The following is an 18738-nucleotide window of genomic DNA, read 5'->3' as shown; positions in this document are numbered from 1 at the left end:
TAATACAAACATTAACTGGGATATGAAGTGAGGGAAACGGGCATATGGTATATTTATAAAGAAAATCAGAGAAGGTAATTTGATAGCAGCAAGGAAGCAAGTGAAGAAGGGAGAGTAAGGAGATATAAGAAATGAAAATGTACTTATTCACATTTAGGGATATAGTTTATCCTGGTTTTGAGCAAGAACAAAGCCAGATTTTAGCTAGGAAGTCTTTCAGAGTGGTTTTGAAAGATGGGAGGGAAGGTATAGCAAATGTAACAACTTTGTTACAACATTGTTGAAGTGTTAATTTTTGTGAAGCCTGGATATTAGTAAAGAATGGCGGTCCATAAAGAAGAGTGCAGAGGAGGTAAGTAGTAGCAAGTGTAGCTTTAGTTGCATTGGTGAGAAAGTTTTTGGCTCTGTAAAACATCCCTAGTTTGTGATGAGTTTTTCTTATTCAATTTTATAAATGCAGGTTGAATGTAAGATTATCATCCGCTGTCACCCCTAATAGTTTGCTATAGGAAGTGACTTCAAAGGTTGTATTAGTAAGAGACAGGACTTTAAATTTTGTTTTTTCTTTTTCATGAGTGAGGGATTTGGGCAAAAAAATAGTTTGGTTGTGTTTGGGTTGAGCATGAGCTGTGAGTTACAAAATCATGTTTCAGTGGCTGTTAAAGCTTTCTGACTAAATTTTGGAGGTGTATCATGTTGCCAGATGTGCAAAAGAGAGTGGAATCATTGTGTATTGTATTAGGGTAGCCTGTTGTGTGGAAGTATACAGGGTGTTGGTGTAAATGTTAAAGAGGAGGGGACCAAGGATAGAGACTTGTGGTACAGCAGTGGTGACTAGGAAGTAAGGAAAGATCATGGACTGCCATTTTACTGACTGATACCTATTGGACAGGTAGCTTTGACCACAGAAGGGTGGGCTGAGAGAGACCTAGTGATGTCAACTGAAGTAGAAGTTTACTGTGACAAACTGTGTTGCTTTAGACAGGTCTAGAAATAAGGAAGAGACTACTTTGCCATTATCTCTAGCTTTGTTGACAGTATCTATATAGTTTAGAAGGGCAGTGCTGGTACTATGAGAAGGACAGAAGCCATGTTCTGTAGGGGACAGGAGTTCTTCCTGCAGGAGATAGTCAAGTAATTGTTTTTGAATACATTTTTCAAGTATTTTGACGAGGGGAGATAAGATTGCTGTAGATCTGAAGTAATTAATGCTTGCTGAATTTCTTCCTTTGTGCAGAGGGATAATGTGTGACTTTTTCCAGAGAGAGAAATGGAACCTGGGATTCCTGGACTGATCTATTTATAAAGACTGAGATAAGATAGGCAATGCTATTGGCTCCTATTTTTAGGTACTCGCTTGTTAAGTTCATCAGCTGAAAAAGAGCATGCTGAGGCCATTTTTGCTTGGGCTAAAGGAAAGTCTCTCTGTTGATCAGTGGCAGTGAAAAACATTGAGCTGCTTCTCTGCCCCCTGTGGGAGTGGTTACTGACTTGAAACTGTAGTTTTATTGGCCATTTTGGGTCAATTCCTGGCTCTTTCCAGCCCCTGCTATCAAGCACGCTTTAGCGTGCTTTAGCGCGATTTAGCGCAGAGTTGCCACTAGAGCAGCATCGGGCAGCGCCGGTTTAACAAGGTTAAACTTTTTCTGGCTCCATAAAGTCTGTTCTTCATTTTTTCCTTAGAACTGCTCTACTAGTAATCTAAACAGTATATCCCTTAACTAAAAAGCGCAGCACTTGTTCCTAAAAGCTTTTACTTGTCTTAAAAGCATCTTCTTTTCAGGTTTAGCACTTCTGTATTATACAAAATCCCTCACTAGCAACCCCCCCAGGAGTACCCACTTCCTTACTAAGTCCTCTCTTATTCAGTTACACCCCTAACTTCTAAATTTCTCTAGCATGTCGAAGGGCCAGATGCTGGCGTCCTCTCCTGTCCAGTTGGTGAATTTGGGAATATTGAGGCAATGTTACAATTGCCTCATGTACACTGACAACCCTCTCCTCCTCCCACATAACACAAATACTTGTGAGAGATGCAGCTATTTAGCCAAACTGGAGGCTGAGCTCTCTCAACTCTGGACTGGCAAGACCAGACAGGAGGAGAAGGCAGCTACATACACCACAAAACCAGTCTCACATAAAGCTATCACAACAATGAATCAAACACATAAACACACAAAGTCATACTCGGAGGCTCTGAGCAAAAATTTACCTAAACAGCAGACACCTCCAAAGCAGACATCCAAGCAACTGCCACCTCATGACACACCACAGGCAACACATAAACCACAAAATCAGTGTGCAAAGCAGTCACAGCCCTAAAGGCCAAATACAACACCAAACATACTTGTCATAGGTGACTCCATAGTCAGACACACTGACGTCCCACTCACCAGGCTGAACAAGGAGAGGGTCACAGTAAGCTGCCTATCGGGCGCTAGAATCCGCCACATAACACAAGCACTTGGGTCACTCCACAGCAAGTACAAATATGACACAGTCATTGTCCATGCTGGTGTGAACGACCTGAGACGTACCTCCCTGGACTACATGAAAAGAGACATAGAGGAGCTCTCTGATTATGTAGCCCAGGCAGGTATGACCCTGACCCTGAGCAGTATCCTTCCTTCACCAAGAATGATGCCACAACATAGAGACAAGATGATCAGCTTTAACAATTGGCTTAATTTCTGGTGTCATTCAAAGGGGATCCAGTGTCTGTCTGCCTGGGATGACATGCTTGACAAGCCACACTGCTTCGCAAGGGACGGCTTGCACCTGTCACCCCTGGGATTCCGGATATTGGCTAAGGCTCTTGCCACGCCATAGTGCCTTTTTTAGGCAAGGCTCAAATTCTAAACCTACCACCCTAGAAAACAAAAATGGGAAGAAACTAAGGGTAATGCTGCTCAATGCCAGAAGTCTAAATCTCAAAATGCACACACTCGAGGCCCTTCTCAGTATGGAGAACATCGGTGTCTGTGCTGTGACTGAAACCTGGTTCAAGGCTCCTGAGAGCACCCCGGCACTATCAGGTTTTACCTCATATCATGCGTTCCGGCCCCAAAACCCAGACCACACCACAAAAGGAGGGGGTGTATCCATATTCATCAAGGATACCCACACCTCCAGGTTGGTGGCAATGCACAAAGCATCGGAAACCATCCAGGTGCAATTAACCATAGGCAAAACTGCTCTACAACTTGTAGCATGCTACAGGCCACCCTCTCAAACTCAGGAACCCCACACAGCCTTCCTGAAGACACTGGAGGGTATAAATGTATCTCCAAACACCATTATATTGGGTGACTTCAACTACCGAATATAGACTGGGAACATTACTCAAGCCCCAACTTTCTAGCCCAAAGGTTCCTGGAGTTCATAAATTCAAATGCCATGGAACAACTAGTCACCGTTCCCACAAGAGGAGAAAATATACTAGATCTCATCATCACAAACATGGGGACAAAATGCTCCACACCGGAAGTATATCCCTCATTGGTGAGATCAGATCACAAACTTATCTCACTGGAAATCCACATCCCGCCCCCACCCCAAACAAAAAAGACCACAGTGAAGAACTTCTCTAAAGCAAACTTCACACTACTCATGACTGGTGTGGTATCCTTCAAGGCCTCCGGGCCAGTGGAAACCACAATCCAAGCTGCGGAAGCCCTTACAAATGCCTTCTACGAACACCTCCAGGACTACATGGATCAGGCAATCCCTAATAAAACCAAGACTCTTTCCACCAAGGGCAAACGTCCAGTCTGGTGGACCCCAGCCATAAACAAACTTTACAATAAGAGGAGAAAGCTGTTACATGATAGAGCAAAATCCATAAAAGAGAAGACACCCTTGATCATTATTAGTAAAAAAATACGAGCACTCATAAAATCATCCAAGGCCAACTTTGAGAGAAAAATTGCAATAGATTCAAAAGACAATCATAAGGCCTTCTTCAACTATGTTAGAAACCTGGGTGGAAACTCCCAGATATGCGCAGAATTAGTCCAAAATGATACAAAAATCACTGAACCCACAGACATTGCCAACATACTGGCAGACAGGTTCAGTGCAAACTTCACCCCCCTCTCCCCTCCAAAAGGAGAGATAACTATCCCAGCGGAGTGTAGCCTCCCAGACATCTCAAATGCACAGGTGAAAGCTGCTCTCTCTAAAGCTAAAAACACAGCATCAATGGGACCGGATAGTGTCCCCAGCTGTGTGCTACACGAACTCAACGAGGAACTAAACCCGCATATAAGGCAGCTGTTTAATCTTAACCTTACCACAGGATACGTGCCCAAGGAGTGGCGTACGGCAACTGTGGTCCCAGTCCACAAAGGCGGTGCCTCTACGGACCCTGGTAATTACCACCCCATAAGCTTAACAAGCCTGGTCTGCAAAGCTATGGAGAGGATCATAATGGAACTCATAAACAAAGACATAGGGGACTTGCAGACATTGGACCCGACCCAGTTTGGCTTTGTCAAGGGCAGATCATGCCTTTTGAACTTGGTTGACTTCTTCGAAACAGTCACCAAGACCATTGATGAGGGAAAGGCAGTCCATACAGCCTACCTTGACCTTGCAAAAGCTTTCGACACAATACCCCACTCGGGTATTATAGAGAAACTTACCAGCTTAAATGTAAACCCATATGTCACAAGATGGGTTGCAAACTGGCTAAAGGACAGAACCCACAGGGTTAGAGTTGCTGGCACCATGTCAGACTCCAAGCCGGTCACAAGTGGTGTCCCACAGGGCTCAGTCCTTGGCCCCCTGTTGTTTGGCATCTACTTCTCAGAAGTACAGGCAAACATAGGAGGACTATGGCTGACAAAGTTTGCATATGACTGCAAACTGGGTGCCATAGTGGAAAGTACATCGGACACAGATATCCTTCAGAGGGGTCTCATGGAAACTGATAACTGGTGCCAGAGCCATGGCCTGAAGTTAAATGCCAAAAAATGTATAGTCATACACTTCGGGAAAAACAAGGTAACCCCAAGCTACCATATAGGTGGCAATCCATTAAGCACAGAAGAGGTTATCAGGGACCTGGGGACCCAGGTTGAAAGTGGCCTTTCTTTTGACACTCACATTGCTAAAGTGGTTAGAAAGACCTTCTACATTGCCCACATGATCATGAAGAGATTCACATCCAGATCAAGTGAGGTCATTGTTCCCCTGTACTCTTCACTTATCAGACCAATGATCAAGTACAATGTCCCATTCGGGATGTATCTCACCCGACACCTGCAGCAATTGGAGAGACCCCAAAAGTTCCTCACCAAAAGGATAAAGGGACTCCAAAATCTGTCATATGCTGCTAGACTGAAGAAACTCCAGCTCTATTCAGTCGCATACCGCCTGCTCAGAGGTGACCTGTGCCTGACATACAAGGCCATGTCCAACCCGGAATTAATGGACATGATCCACCTCAAAAAATCCAAATCTACCAGATCCACTAGAGCAAGTGACTTAAACCTTAGCATGGATATAAATAGGACATGCTGGAGGGATAGATTTGTCACCCAGAGACTCCCTATGCTGTGGAATAAAATCCCGGTCCATGTGAGGCAGAGCACCTCGCTGGCTCTGTTCAAGAGAAATCTTGACCGGTGGATGGGAGATCGTAGGTTTACCCTGGGAATCATCTCTGTGTCACTGCTGGACAGAGGCACAACAAACTAATGGGCACAGGATTTTTTAACATAAGGGGTGGCGTAAGCCACAAAACTTTGGGCTAGGCTTATAAATGCCTTAGGGCAGATAGCCTAGTATAAACCTATGAACCTATGAACCTTTAAGTTTGTTTGAGTAATTTTATATTTGGATACAGGTTTGAAGGTGAAAATGGATGTAGTGATATGGGACTGCTGGGCTGGGTTGGGATTAGATGTTGAGGAATCATTGGATAGAGATGTTATACTATCTGTAAAATAAGAGTTGAACTATATTACAATTTTGAGTGGTGAGTTATCGGAAGAGGCTTTGGTTTGAATTCTCAGCCAGATTGTAAGATTACTTTAATGGATGTCCAAACTTTTTCAGGGTTGTGTTTAGTATTATTCTGATAGTTGGTATAGTATAGTCTTTTGCATTAGTTTATTTGCTTTTTAGTTTGATTGCAAAGCATTCTGAAGTTTTCAAGATATTGAGGTGTTTTAAATTTTTGTCATTCTGTCCGTGCTTTTTCTCTATCCTGCATAATCATTCTACTCTTTTTGGATAGCCAAATTGCATTATTTGATTTCAGTCTCTTCTTTCAAGGAGGTGCAAAGCTATTTAAAAAAGTTGTACTGAATTCAATTACAGCATTGTCTAAGGGCAGAATATTTAGGAAGTGCCATTTAATAGATAATATTATAGTAGTAAAAATGTCTGAGTTAAACTTAGAAAGGTTACATGTTTTATAAATATGTTGTTTAACTGGATGTGTGAGATGTCTAGTATAGATTGGAAGATGATCAGTGAGAGAGTCTGACATTGTACCTGTGGTAGAGTATTTGCTAGGGACTGATACTAGAATCCAGTCTAATACAGAATTTGATGTCTTGCTTTAATGTATGGGGCCATTAATTAGTTGTGTGAAACCATATAAGTTCATGTTAGATGTGCAGGAGTTAGAGTTTATGTTCAACCAATTGACATTTATATTTCCTATAATATTTTTTCTTCTGGAAATGTTATGGATATCAAATGTATATCTTCCAGTACAGCTGTATTATCACTAGGAGGGATATAAAGGAAGTAATATATATTTGTTTATAACTGTTTATTTTGAGGAAAGCAATAAGAAGCTCTGCTGAACTGAATTTTGGTGTTCTTTTGTTGTAAGAGAAAACGTGGAAAATATTGGGAAATATTAAAGCAATTCCACCACCTTTCCTATTTATATGGTCATTATGGTTAATAAAGTCAGAGTAGTTTAAGAGGGTCCCTATTATTTTAGTGAATGCAATAAATTGTGAACACTGTTTAGTTGAACATTATTACGTGAAATGGCAAAATACCGAAAGCACGGAACAGCGATTTATTTTCCTAGGGAAAAAAATCTCTGGGGTGTTTTTAGGAGTTTGCTATTTTCTCCACTGTGGTGAGATCTTGGAGTTGGTATATTTAAGTATGGGGTGTGGGGGGACAAAGCCCCCTACTTTATTTTGTGTTTTGATTTTTTTTTTTTTTGTTTAACAGATCAGCGACTTTTTCCCTGGGAAAAAAATCACTGATCCGTGTGTTTAGACATTTTGGGTTTTCGGGGGATTTTGGGTTTATTATATAGTGTTTGCAATTCATTGCATTCACTTATATAATATAGACCCATTTAAGATGGGTTTAAGCCAGGTTTCAGTTACAGCGAGTAAATCAGGGTTATTTTGGGTAATCCAGGCATTTAGTTCACCAGTTTTATTTCTTATATTTCTAACATTTATTGAGGAAAGATCAAATCACCAGGGTTGGGGATTGGCTGCTGTTGGGTTACAGAAATGTGTGGGGAGAGAATTATCTTTGTGTTGAATGTTCAAAATAACCCTGATGTACTCGCAGTAACTGAAACCTGGCTCTACGCAGAAAGTCTCAAAAAACTCCAGCTTTACTCTGTTGCATATTGCCTTTCTCAGAGGTAATCTCTGCCTAACATACAAAGCTATGTCAAACCCAAAGCTGTTGGACATGCTCCACTTAAAGAAATCCCAATCCCTCCGAGCTACACACTCTGGGGACCTAAACCTTGTCACAACAATAAACAGAACATACTGGTGGGATAGATTCCTGTCCCAGAGACTTCACATACTCTGGAACAAACTACCTATCTATATCAAACAAAGCTCCTCATTAGCACTCTTCAAGAAAAATCTTGATGATTGGACGGGAGATAGGAAATTCACCCCTGAGATCACTTCTATGGCTCTGCTCGACAGGGGCACAGGAAAATAATTTTCTTGGGTGGGGAAAGCCTGGGTACTTTTTTGGCTAGGCTTATATAGAGCCTAGGGCTAATAGCCTAGTACCTACCTATGAACATATAGGTGGGGCCAGGATTAGGGTGTATATCTCCTCCTAGAAGGATTTTAGTACATTGGAGAATTATGCATACTTGTTTTTGGAGAGGATTCTTGCACTTCATTTTGTTTTGATTTGAGTTGAAGTGCAATTAATCAGCCTGTATTTGGAATAAAGGCAAGGGCCAATACTAAATAGGTTTTGTGTAATGTGTGAAAAGTGTAAAGAGGAAGCATGAATAGGTGGTTGGGACAGATTTGGAGAGATGCTGTGTTATATTCTTGAGTCATGGCAGGATAAAAGATGGCACAGTAGGAGCAGAAGAATACTGGATAAGCTAAAGAGTAGCATAGTTATGAAAAGGAATTTGTGTTTTAGAGATTCCCATCCTCAGGTCAAGTTTATAGCCAGAACAAAGCAATTAACAAAGAGATGCAATTAAAACAGTTGTTTGTCATTTCCTGAGACTAAATAACTGGCATATGCAATATAAGTCTATTGGTCAAACTAAAGGGGACAGTGGCCAACTTAGTAAGAAGTCTTCTTCATTATTTTTCCACAGCATGAAAATAAATGTATGGGTCTGTATAACTCTGGGTTTGTCCTACTCTCCTTTCCCTTAAGGACAGGTTTAACAAGTTCATGTCTCCAATTCATAGACTCAGAGATTGTTACTAGACTAATGACCCAGGAGGCCTTTCTAAGCCTAGCCAAGTTATCCTGAAAGAAAAATGACATCATGTATCCTAATAGGACATTGATGGCCAGGAATGTATAAGATACCTGTCTTCATAAGGGACATGGCTGCCAGGCCCAGTGTAAATTTCCTATTCCCCATCCACTGGTCAAGGTTAGACTTGAATTGGGTAATTGATGACCTCAGCTTTACATGGATGGGAAGCCTGCTCTATCAGAGGGGCAGTCTCTGGGGCACATATCTGTCTCTCCAACATGTTCTGTTTAAGTCACAGACAAAATTCTGGTCCCTAGACCTTGTATTTCTGGTATTGTTTAACTTAGAAATATGCAAGAGACTCATATGTGTGGAGTTTGCCAATGCCTTGCAAGCCAGGTATGCACCAACCCTCAGCAGTCTATAGGAGACTGAATAAAGAGAAAGTTTGTTATGCCTTATATTCTTTTTGTAAGAAACTTCCAAGGTCACTCTAGTTGCTGCATAAGCCCAGTTAGGTACATACCAAAGAGATCACTGTATTCTATGATTAGTCTGTTAAGGGAAGAGTACAATGAAATAATACCTCTTTGGACTTAGATGCCATACCCTTACTTATCAGTTGCACAACATTAAAGAATTTCCTCACTACTGTGGCCATGTAGTGGTCAAAAGGAAGTCTATAGTCTCTGTGATTCCCCTGCTCCCTGACCACTTGCTCGACTCTCAGGAGTGTATCATCAACAAGGTAATTTACCAAGAAAGTTGACTTCCCAAAGGGTAAAATTATGTATTTCTTAGCATTGAGTTTAAGACCATGGCTTTGGCACCATTTGTTAGTCAGAAATAGGCCTCCTTGCAGAATACTAGTGTCTGCAGGGGAGTTAATGATAACCCCCAGCTTGCAATCACCTGCAAACTTAGTCAGCCATAAACCTTCAGCATTTGCTTCCATTTCAGAGCAATAGATTTCCAAAAGGAGTGGGCCAAGTACAGAGCCCTGGAGCCCTCTGCTAGTAACTGGCTTTTGGTGTTGGTGGCCTCATCTATTTTGAACTCCTGGGTCCTATCAGTGAGCTAGCTGGCTATCCAGTGGGTGATAAAAGGGTTTGTAAATAACTTAGTCAGCTTGTTTTAATACCTAAGTGGGGTGTTGTATCAAAAGCCTTGGCCAGGTTGAGGTACATTGTGTGCACAGTCTTGTCCTCATCCATTGCTTTAGTGACCCTCTCAAAGAAGTCCACTAGATTTAATATAAATTCCTTTAACAAAGCAGAACTGTGATGAGTCCAGCATTTGCAGGTCACCTATATCCTCATTTATCATGTCCATGATGATTCTTTCCATGGCCTTACATATGAGACTAGTCAGACTTATGGGCCTGTAATTACCCAGATCAGTGGTTGGACCACCTTTGTGCAGGGGACAACTGTAGCCATCTTCCATGCCTTGGGCACAAAACCTGACTATAGGCTCCAGTTGAAGACTGATTCAAGTGTACCAGAGAGGTCATGTTTCATGCTATTTAGTAAGTATCTCGGGATGTTGAACACATGGCCTTGGAAAGTGCATTGAAGACCCATTCCCTAGTAATGATTAGGGGAATTGTGGCATGTGGTATTTCCTTTGGACTACTAGGGGGAGTAAGGGTAGAAATCTGAACTGAACCTGTCAGCCAAAAAATTGGCAACAGCCTCCAGTTCAGTAAAGGTGATGCCATTTACAATCAGTTCAGAGTATTGTTACGTATTTCCCTTGAGATTATGGATATAGCTGTGGAAAGCTTTGTGGTTGTCCTTTGACTGAGAAACTATTTTTCTTCAAATTTAGCCCTTAAAGTATTAATTAACCCTCTTAGCTGTTTATTTAGATTGGTCAGGGTTTTTTTTTACTATATGGGCCTTTGTTCTTTCTAAACTAGTCCAAGATTTTATTTTGTTGTTTAACTGATTGATATTGTGATTCCACCAGCTGGCTTGTCTTTTGGGTTTACCTTATTCTTAATAAGAGTAGACATAGCTTGCTCTATGCATCTATCAAAATGGCTGTAGAGGAACTTTGTAAATAGCTCAGCATATGCTATGGTGTTTACTGGGTTGCTTGGGATTTAGACAAGGTGTGGCTTAGTACAGCGGGATTAGCTTTGGAATAGTTCCCAAAGTTTTTGGTTTTACTGGGTCTCCAAATTTAATTTTTATTTCAACCAGTATTGCCTTATGGTCAGATCTCATGAGTGACACCATTACACTGGGTGAGAAATATCTCTCCCCCATGTTTGTGAGTACAAGGCCAATGATGTTTATACCCCTGTTAGGAGAATAGACCAACTGTTCCAGGATGATGGTATTAATGAAGTTTAGGAATTGCTGGGCTTGTGCATTAGAAGTGGTGTAGGATTGCCAGTCTATAGAGGGGTAGTTGAGATCCCATATGAATATCGTATTGGTTTGAATGGTGAGGGACTCTAGTACACTGAGATAGGTAGTATGGCTTTCCTGGGACAGGGAGGGAGACTTATAGGTTGTGAGGATATGGTATGAGACCCTGTTTATGATGAGTTATACATCTATGAGTTCCAGTGAGTCATACACTTTAAGTAGGCTGGAACTGAGGCTGATTTTAATACAGACTGAGACTCCTCCACTTTTAGTTCCCTCCTGTGCAGTAGCTGATCTAAATGTGTGAGAGGCATTATAACCTTGCATTGGTGGGATACTGTCAGTGACTTTAAACCACGTCTCCATTACTAGATAGATCTCTACACTCTCCAGGGAGAGGAAGGCTTGCAGGGAGTGGAGTTGTTTGTTAAGACTTCTAACACTGAGCAGAACCACCATCAGATATTCCTTCACTGGTTCAATTACGTCAGAAGGTTTATCAGTTTGGTCACATTTCTGCTATCTTGAGGAATCTCTCCATATTTATGTGACCTACTAAATAATAGATATAATGGTACTGCAGATTCATGCTGAAGTGTCCTCTGGTCATTAGTACTGATTCTGTGTCCTCCCTGTGCTTTGTTTGGATCCAGTTTGCATAGCTCTTTTTTAATATAATCTAATTTGATTTCAGTATCTGAGGTAATGAAGTAGTAAGGATAGACAGTGTCAGCTGCAATGATAGACATACATTTTAGAATATGAATTGCACACCCTAAAATATAGGTGATAAATGCTGAATATGTTACCTATAGTCCTTGTGACTTGCTATTACCAGTGTGTTATAGTATTAAAATCATCTATAAGCCTTGTTAATGACAACATTTGTTATGCATAATGTCAGAAATAGTTTCCAAAATTTGAGAACAGATATTTAAGAACAGGATGAATGCTGAGATGTGTATAACATATGACAGATTACTTATCAAAATGGCATAAGCATCCCTCATTAGAATAAGGCAGTCCCCTTTCAATGTATGTCAGTATGGGTTGCATGTGGTGTGTCATGAATGAGAAGATGTCAATTTCTGTGTGTTCTCGTTATGATAACTACCATTACCTGAACTTGTTCTTCAAAATTTTTTTATTTTTCAAATCCATTTGAATGAATTCCATAGTATTTATACATAACATCTTAAATAACTATGTACACTATTTACATTAGTCTGACACTATATCAGATTTTAATGTATAAAATTACTTTATAAGTATGTCCACTCCATAATCAGAGTGTCTGATCAATTATTGTATAGTGTCAATCAACGATGAGACTTTTCCCCAAGGGTTGTTGATAAATGGCTTTGGATAAATTCTTAGTTCTTTAATTTTAATTTCCAATAATGCTGTGGTCTTCAGTAGGCTGTAGAAGTCTTCCAAAGTTTGTATTGTGTTTGTGTTCCATCTTCTTGTTATACACTTCCTTGAAATTGCAAGTATAGTCCATACTAGATACATGTTTGACCTATTCAAATGAGGACCTTCGTTCACATTTAATAATACAAGAGCTTTAGTTAAATAAAATGATTCATTAAATAAAGCTTGTAGAAAGTTATTAATACCATTCCAAAATGACTTAATTTTAACACAAGCAAAGAAAATGTGGTTCCAATCTGCATTGTGTACTTGCTCACATCTCCAACATATTCCTTTTATGGAAGAACTAATTTTACTGATTCTGTCTGGGGTTAAGAATGCTCTGTGTAAGCATTTCCAATTAAAAACATTCCAGTATTGTGTAAAGGATGCATATTTTATTGATAATAAGATATTTATTTTAATATATTCAGTTAACTGTAATGAGTGCCCTTTTGTTATATATTTCCAATATGTGGTTTTGGGTGTTGTTTTATAGTTTATCAATATTTTGTAAAATTTTGAAATACTGTTTCCATGTCAAAGTCATTATATATGATTTTATATATGTATTTTGTAAATTTAGGTATTTCTTTAAATGAAGAATTGTTAATTATTCTACTTAAGTCTTGAGCATATGACAGAATACTCTGTAAAGTTAGCCTGTCCTGTTGTGGAATTTTGTATGTTGTTTTTATTACTTGCATATCTAAAACTTTAAGTTCTTTGATACACTGAAGCCAACAAACAAATCCTTTCTGTTCCCAGGAATTAATAATTTCTCTATATAATTTATTTAGAAAGTTCTTTGTGACTATAAATGGTGTTAAAAGATCAAACCAGATTTTTAAAGCTATATTTGCATTAATAATTTTCCTAAATGAGTCAATGTAATAATTAATCATATGAGTTTTACTGGGCTTATTTATGTTAAATTGCATACTAATACAGAATATGTGCCATGGCAAATTGTTTTTATCTGTTATTTGAAATTTATTTGTAAATCAAATTCATTTATTGATATTACAGTTAGTAATTATTTCCAATTAACAGAGTAATTTGTACTTATCCAATCTGAGATTGTTTTAGATACTGATGCTTTTATATATGTTTCTATAACAGGAGAGTTTAATCCTCCCTGTTTCCGTGGTCTGATATGATGTATTAAAGCTATTCTGTTTTTTTGGGAAATCATAAAAATTTTATTAGGCATGAGTTTATTTCTTTAAGTATATTCCTTTCTAGTAACAGTTGTATTGCCAAAGCCATATATAGGATCTTGGGTAGTAAAAGCATTTTTATTAACTGTAGTCTATCTTCAAATGTTAATATTATGTTGTCTCATTTTTCCACAGAGATTTTAATTGTATTGATGATACTTGTTGATGTTGTTGTCTTTCGGCTTTTCCCGGTTAGGGGTCACCACAGCGGAACTCCGGTCCGCTAATGATTGGCAGTAGATTTTTATGAATGGCAAGGTGCCAGCTTGATGTTCAACCTTCAACTAAGGCATGCCCATTTACGCATGTCTTTCGAATGCCCACCCAACCGCGGGGAGGACATGCAGACTCCACACAGAAGGCACTCCCCGCACTCCAGCCGAAAATCTAACAAGAGAACCTCTTGCTGTGAGGCAACAATGCTACTGCTTTACCACCATGGCATTTTGAGACTAATTCATTATTATACTTGTATAATTCAATTTCTAGATATTTTTAGGTAAATTCTTGTTTCCCTATGATGTGATCCCCCTTAGTCTGCATTTCTTTTTTTTTTATTGAAAAATAAACATTTTGATTTTGATTTATTGAAATGGAGTCCTGAAGTCTTGTAAAATTTGTCAATTAATATATCTAATTCTTCTAATGTCTCTTTTGTATTAGATAGTATTAGTAATATGTCAGCAGCAAATAGCATTACTTTAGAATTGTATTGTTCATAAACATCTATTCCTTTTATTTTTATATTGTTACGAATTGAATCTGCCAATATTTCAATAGCCAGAGCAAATATAATTTGTGACATGGGACATCCTTGTTTAGTGCCTTTTGTTATATGAATAGATTCAGAGGTAAAAGGACCTAACTTGACATACGCTAAATTATTTGCATATATATTCTTTAGGAGATGAACAAAGGATGCAGGAAATTCAAATAGCATTAGGATTTTGAATAAATAGTCCCAATTCAGTGAATCAAAACCTTTCTCTATATCTAAGCCAGTTATGAGTGTTTCTTTATTTTCTTTATTAACATAATCAATAAGAGAAATTATCCTTTTAATATTGTCATGTGTGTGTCTATGATATATAAATCCAGTTTGATCATTATTTATTGTTTTGGATAGTGGTATTTTCATTCTTTTGGTTAATATTGTCATAAATATCTTATAGTCATTATTTAATAATGATATCAGTCTAGATGAGGTGCAGAGGTTTGGGGATTTGTTTTCCTTTAAGATTGGTGTGATTAAGGAATATCTCCAAGAGGGTGGTATTAAAGCTTGTGATTGAATTTCTAATAGAATTTTATGGAAGAGGGATAGTATCTTTGAAGGAAAAAGTTTATATATTTCCATAATTATGCCATCTATACCTGGAGCATTATTACTTTGCCCTCTTTTATTGTATCTGTAATTTCTTTGCAGGATATGGGTGCTTGCAGATCTAGTTTTAATTTTTCTGTTTTTTTTTTTTTTATATTAGAACATTTTTCATCTAGATTTAATTAATCAATATGCATATTTTCTTTTTGGAAATGTTCCATATAGTAATTTCTATAGGCATGAAGAATATCCCCTATATTCGAGACATTTTTCCCTTTGTTTTCATGGAAGATACTTTTAATGTTATTAGATTTTGACTGTATTTTGATTCTTGTGGATAAATTATGTAGATATTTGGGAGAAGTGGCCAAGATATTCACTTTTAGTTTTTCTAAAGCTAAACTAGTTTTATGTGTTAGAATTTCATTGTATTTATTGTTTAATACTTCTGCTTTCTTTTCATCACCAAATGATTTTGATCTTTTTCAGCTTTTACTGACAAAAGTTTGGATTGTAGATCTAATAATTCAGAATCACATTCTCTGATTTTTGTTTTATACCAAGTTAGGCTTTTACCACTGCGGTGGTGGTGCTGCGGTAGCGTTGTTGCCTCACAGTAAGATGTTGTCCTGTTCGACTCTTAGCTAGAGCATCTTCTGTGTGGAGACATGCGTGAATGGGCATACCTTTATTGAAGGTTGTGCGTCAGGGCTGGCAACTCAGCACATAAAAATCTACTGCCAATCATTAACGGACTGGAGTTCCGCTGTAACAACCCCTAACCAGGAAAAAGCAGAAAGACACACACACACACACACACACACACACACACACACACACACACACACACACACCAAGTTAGGCTTTTACCATATATGAAAGCTTTTAATGAGTCCTATATCATTATTTTATTTATCTCTGTTGTATAATTAATATCTAGGAAGAACTGTAATTCAGATAATAAGCAGGGTTTGAACTCTTTAATTTTAGTTATATATGCCAGAATTCTGGAGTTGAATGGTTTGTAGCCATTTTGAAGTTTTAATATCAATGAATTGTGGTCTAAAAGGGGCAGGGAGTGATTGAGAAATTAATGATTTTAGAGTGTAAGTCATGGGCAGCAAATATTTTATCTATTCTAGTTTGGGTACCAAATCTGTGGTCTTGATGAGAAAGCAACACAGATTTATCTTTTTTAAATTTGAAAGTATCTATAAGATGAACTGATCCTACCCATTTGTTTAAAGCTTTTGATACAGCAGATGTACTCAGCGGTCTTTTATTTGTAGTTTCGGAAATATCAGATATACAGTTAAAATCTCCTCCTAATATTAAATTGCATTTATAATTATTAAAGATGAAATCCAAGGGTTTTTTAACAGTTCCTGTTCCAATGCCTGGGAGCCAGTATAGAGTGGCTAAGGTCCATATTCTATTATATTTAACTATTACTAATGCCACAAGGCCTTCTTTTTCTTCATACTTATAAATAATTTCTGGGTTAATCACATTTGTTTTCCATAAAATTGTTACCCCTTTTGTCTTTGTCTTATAAATGGATTGTGCCAATATCACATATTCCTTAGGATTCCATTTGTAATTGTTATTTGTTTTGAAATAAGTTTCTTGAAGGAAGGCTATTTGTGCTTTGTTCAGTTTTAAATATTTCAGTAGATTTGATCTCTTGCTAGGATTGTTTAAGCCATTGGTATTTAAAGATAAAGTTAAATCCATCTTAGGTTATTTAGACTATGCATTTTTTGTTTTCTTGTGACTATTAGACATTTTCCTCTGATAACTATAAAGTATATGTTTGAGCTTTTTAAGGAAATTATCAGTTTTATACTTTGAGTGTTTACCAATAAAGTAAAGTTTTGGTCAGGCATACTAAAAATGGTTTTGTGAAATAACAAATTTAAATTAATAAATGTTAACAAAACTAGTTTCACACTAGCCATGTAATGAAAATCATTCCCAATATGATGGAAAAATGTGTGGGGAGGGTGGCCTAATGGTTAAGGTGTTTGCCTTACAAACACAAGGTGCAGGGTTTGAGTCTCACAAGGGATAATTGGCTATGCTTAAAATGGCTCACAAGAGCAGTTAGCTTAGTACTAATCTACGAACCTAAGATTATCACTTATACCTTGACAATCCAGAACATCTGAACTCCATAAATTCAATCATAGTAAAGTAAGATGTATCATATATAAAACCTCAGTAAAAGATTATACCACACAGTTATTTAACATATTCACCCTTATTGATGAAGTCTTTTGAAACATATTACTTAATATAAATAGATGGTAATAATATTTATAACTAATGTTTATAATACAATGTATGTTACTGGATATATCAGAAGTTACATTTCATTGTTTGCCAGAATTCAAGTAATTACTTTGTTGTGATCTTACTTAAAGGATCAAGTTTATTTTATGTGAACATTAATGAAAGTTAGTGCATTATTATTATTAGCGCATCCCTCTTCGCCCCATTTCCTACACATAAGAATTTTTATATCTGTCATTTCTTATTATAAAATGAGTGAAATTATAGGTTACAAAACACCAGATTCAGTTATTGTGATTAATGATTACAAGTCCCCTTACCATATTCATAAATTGCCATTTTATGGCATATTCTGAAAGTTTTTAGATTTAAATGGCAACATTCTATTTTGTATAATCAGCAAAGGTTAAACTGAGTGATTGTTGTCGATTTAATACTATTTGGTCAGAATGTGATTGTTACATTCTGTGACATTCCTAATTCAGGCTTCTATTGTTTCCCTTGAACAACTTTGTCAGCTTGATGTCATGCATAAAACATTAGCTACCTTGGTAACAGCTTAAATATTATGTATAGTCAAGATGGGTTACAAAACCACACAAGTTAAAGCAATTATGTGACTTGTTATGCACATTTACTTATATGAGAAAATCATCATGCTTCCCCTTGATGTTCAATATAGTGTATATCATTATACAGGCTTCTATTGTTTCCCTTGAACAACTTTGTCAGTTTGGTTTCATGTATAAAATATTAGTTACCTTGGTAACCACTTAAATGTTATATATGGTCAAGATGAGTTACAAAAACTACAATTCAAGTTAAAGCAATTACATGACTTATTATGCACATTTACTTATATAAAAAAATCATTATGCTTCCCATTGATGTTCAATGTAGTGTATGATATTTATGACAAATTATGACAGTAATGTTATTACACATAAGCCCATGTTATTAAATCCTGTCTTTAATATCTAAATTCAGCAAACTGCTTCATCTTATATTTGTCCTGTTCCATTTTACCAGCATGTTCCATGCAGTGGCCACTCCACCTGTGAACCACGCAACACACCTTCCATTCCTACAGATATTTCCATGAAAGAAATCTGATGACTCTCTAGCAATTCCCAGCTACCCCAAACACCCCTAGAATCAGCTATCCCCATATGCCCAACACGTTCAAGCAAGCTCTCCTCCCAGACCACTGCAAAGGGTACTGCACAAGACCAAGTGCTCTTAGTCTTTCACAATAACTCAGACTTTCATTCTTATGCAAGTCCTTAATGTGTCTCGACCAAAATACATTTTAAATATGAAATTGCACTTATAATTATTTTTTTCATCAAGAATCAACTTAATGAGCTAAATGAAGTGTTGGGAGACCATAAATATGTGTACATGTGGTTTAAAACAGCCCTTTTA

This window comes from Protopterus annectens, chromosome 4.part0 (assembly GCF_019279795.1).
Source record: "Protopterus annectens isolate FY-2018-M chromosome 4.part0, PAN1.0, whole genome shotgun sequence".
NCBI classification, from domain to species: Eukaryota; Metazoa; Chordata; order Ceratodontiformes; family Protopteridae; genus Protopterus; species Protopterus annectens.
This window is presented reverse-complemented; position numbering follows the sequence as displayed.